Raw genomic sequence first — 2,500 nt, 5'->3', positions numbered from 1 at the left:
TACATACACATTTATTACACAGGCCCATAAGATCAAGTTACGCAATACATATTATTGTGTTCACGCTGTCGGACTCAGGAGACGAAAATAACAAACACATTCTTTTAATCTTAGCCAGAAAACTCGTCCCCTAAATATCACTCGATTAAGCGATTCTCATCTTGTCAAAATCTCTCAAACCCGGGATTATCTTGCAGCCTTCATTGAAATCTCAGGTTTGATAGTTTTTTGACAAGGTGAAGGTCATTTTAGCCGACCGAGAATAAAATTTGAAAGAAGACTTTTCTTGCTAATTTTTAAAAAAATGTGTTTTGTGTGTGTTTTGGTTTGTTTTGAGAGTTTGGGAGAACGTAATGTTATTTTGTAGAAACACGGGTCAACCACCGTGAAGCAGATCAAGCATGTCAGACGATTGTCAAGGGGTCAATATATGTGACACAACGCAGTACAACGGTATGATGTTGACATGATTTGGTTGGTAAAGACTGGATATTTGTTTTTTTTAATTAAAAAATTAGCTTTTATAAATAGAAAGTATGCGCTTGGCTAAGAAGCTCACAACATTGCCATCCGGAAGACTGAGCGATGTAAGCAATGATATAGTGAATTAATGAATAAAATGAGTTCTAAAACACTCTGTATTACTTCTCATATCCATGCATACATAACAGCGTACATAAAATTTGGAAAAAGAAAAACCAAATACTTCACCCAATTTGGTGAAAGAAATGGGGGGGGGGGGGGGGGGGGGGGGCAGGAAAATTCTAACAAGCAGTTGAGCTAAGTTGAGGCCCAACACACAATGTCATTTAAAATTAAACATTAGCAAGATAATTCAAATTATGCAATTTAAAAATCAAATTAACTCATCATTGAAAAAAAATAAAAAATAAAAATACAATTAACAATAAAACCGCAGCGAAATATTACGTTTCAATAACAAGGCTAAAGAGGTAATATCATTATTACCTGACCTAGGGAGCGTTCACATATTACGTCATCAAAAATTTGCGCTTTTTAGACCCCCCCCCCTCCCCCAAGTCATCACTTGTCATCATTGACCTGACCCCCCCCCCCCCCAACAGATGATGACGTCATCTAATTTAATAAAAACTAAAAGATAACTTTAATTTCACAATATTTATTATTCGTTTTTCAAACCATAAACATTGATTATCAACGTTTGATAAAACACATTCAGACATTTTATTAATTTCAGAAACTGTTGATAATTTATGTTTTACGATACAACGGGGACATGAAATTTAAATTTGCAAAGATAAAATCTAACAAACATTATTTAAATTAGGCTACTTGGTGCAGGTGCTATTAAAAAAAAATTCAGAAAGTGTAATTTAAAATAGTATAGGAGGCAAATTATTTTATAGCATATTAGTCTTTTAGTGGAATGAATTTCTGTTTCAATTTCCAAACATAAAATTAATTGATTCAAAAATGTTTCTGCCTTGGACCTCTGGCAATGTACTATAAATAGTATCATCAATTTCATCTTCATCGTCATCATTTTCTCCCATTTGCTGTTCTTCATGTATGCCGCATTTTCGTGAATGGTCTTTCATTGCTGTGATCGAGGAGTGATACAATGAACATTTAGGGCAAGTTCGCCTTTTGAGAAGTGATACCCCTTTCCCATTTTGTTTCTTGAGAGATGGGCAATACTCATCATAGCAATTTATCTTTAGCTGTTTTGAAAGGAACAAACTTTGAAATAGGCTTAATTTGCCTATGTTTTGATGACATCATCTTGGGTCTGACCCCCCCCCCCCCCCCCATGTCAACACATGTCAACATTTGGTAGACCCCCCCCCCTCCCCCCCCCCCTAGCTGATGACGTAATATGTGAACGCTCCCCTACCGCGGAAAAATAATCATTACAAAATAATGAAAACTGAAGAGTAAATGAAACTTACCTCATATCGTAGTAAAACTTGTGCCTTGTGAATCACACCAAAAAAAATTTAAAGTTTATAGCAACGTTTTTTTAGAATCCTGAGGTAATTACAAGTAATTTTATTTAAATGTTATAGAAAAATATGTGAATTTGAATCACGGCTTGTGGAATAAGTACTGGAGATATTGAAATAAAAATTGGACCGATGGAAAGAGGAGGTCTGCGAGAATTCTTTGCATTTGGGTGGAATTGCATCGTCACGAAGATCGTGAGGTTAATTGGTACGGAAATCATCCATTGGTATCACCCAATGCACGTCAAATCTACGTTCTGGGAATTGATATCGGCTGACCGCTGTTGACCCCGGTTACCTGTCGGGTGAGGTTACGTCGGCGCTCGGAACAGCGGGAAACTAAACGGTCAGATTTATAGTGCAGATTAGACGCCGTGAACGGACCAACACACAAAACTGTGTGTATCCATGAACGTTTATAGTCAGGTTAATACAGTTCAGTGAGCATTACTCATAAACGCGAATGGCAAAAACAATAACAAAGACCTGAGTGATGTCATCTTCGAACTATCTAT

The 2,500-nt window shown here is 36.5% G+C and overlaps 1 protein-coding gene across 1 annotated transcript in view; it reads left to right on the top strand.

Annotated features, from left to right (window-relative positions):
• The window catches only part of LOC144979515 (uncharacterized), a 144,740-nt gene that overhangs the window by 84,715 nt on the left and 57,525 nt on the right, over positions 1-2,500 (top strand). The gene's annotated exons all lie outside the window — the stretch shown is intronic.

Source organism: Berghia stephanieae, chromosome 9 (genome assembly GCF_034508935.2).
Source record: "Berghia stephanieae isolate SIO BIC M18660-M18661 chromosome 9, UCSD_Bste_1.3, whole genome shotgun sequence".
Lineage (NCBI taxonomy): Eukaryota > Metazoa > Mollusca > Gastropoda > Nudibranchia > Aeolidiidae > Berghia > Berghia stephanieae.
The sequence above is the reverse complement of the archived record's forward strand: the minus strand, read 5'-3'. Positions and strand labels throughout refer to the sequence as shown.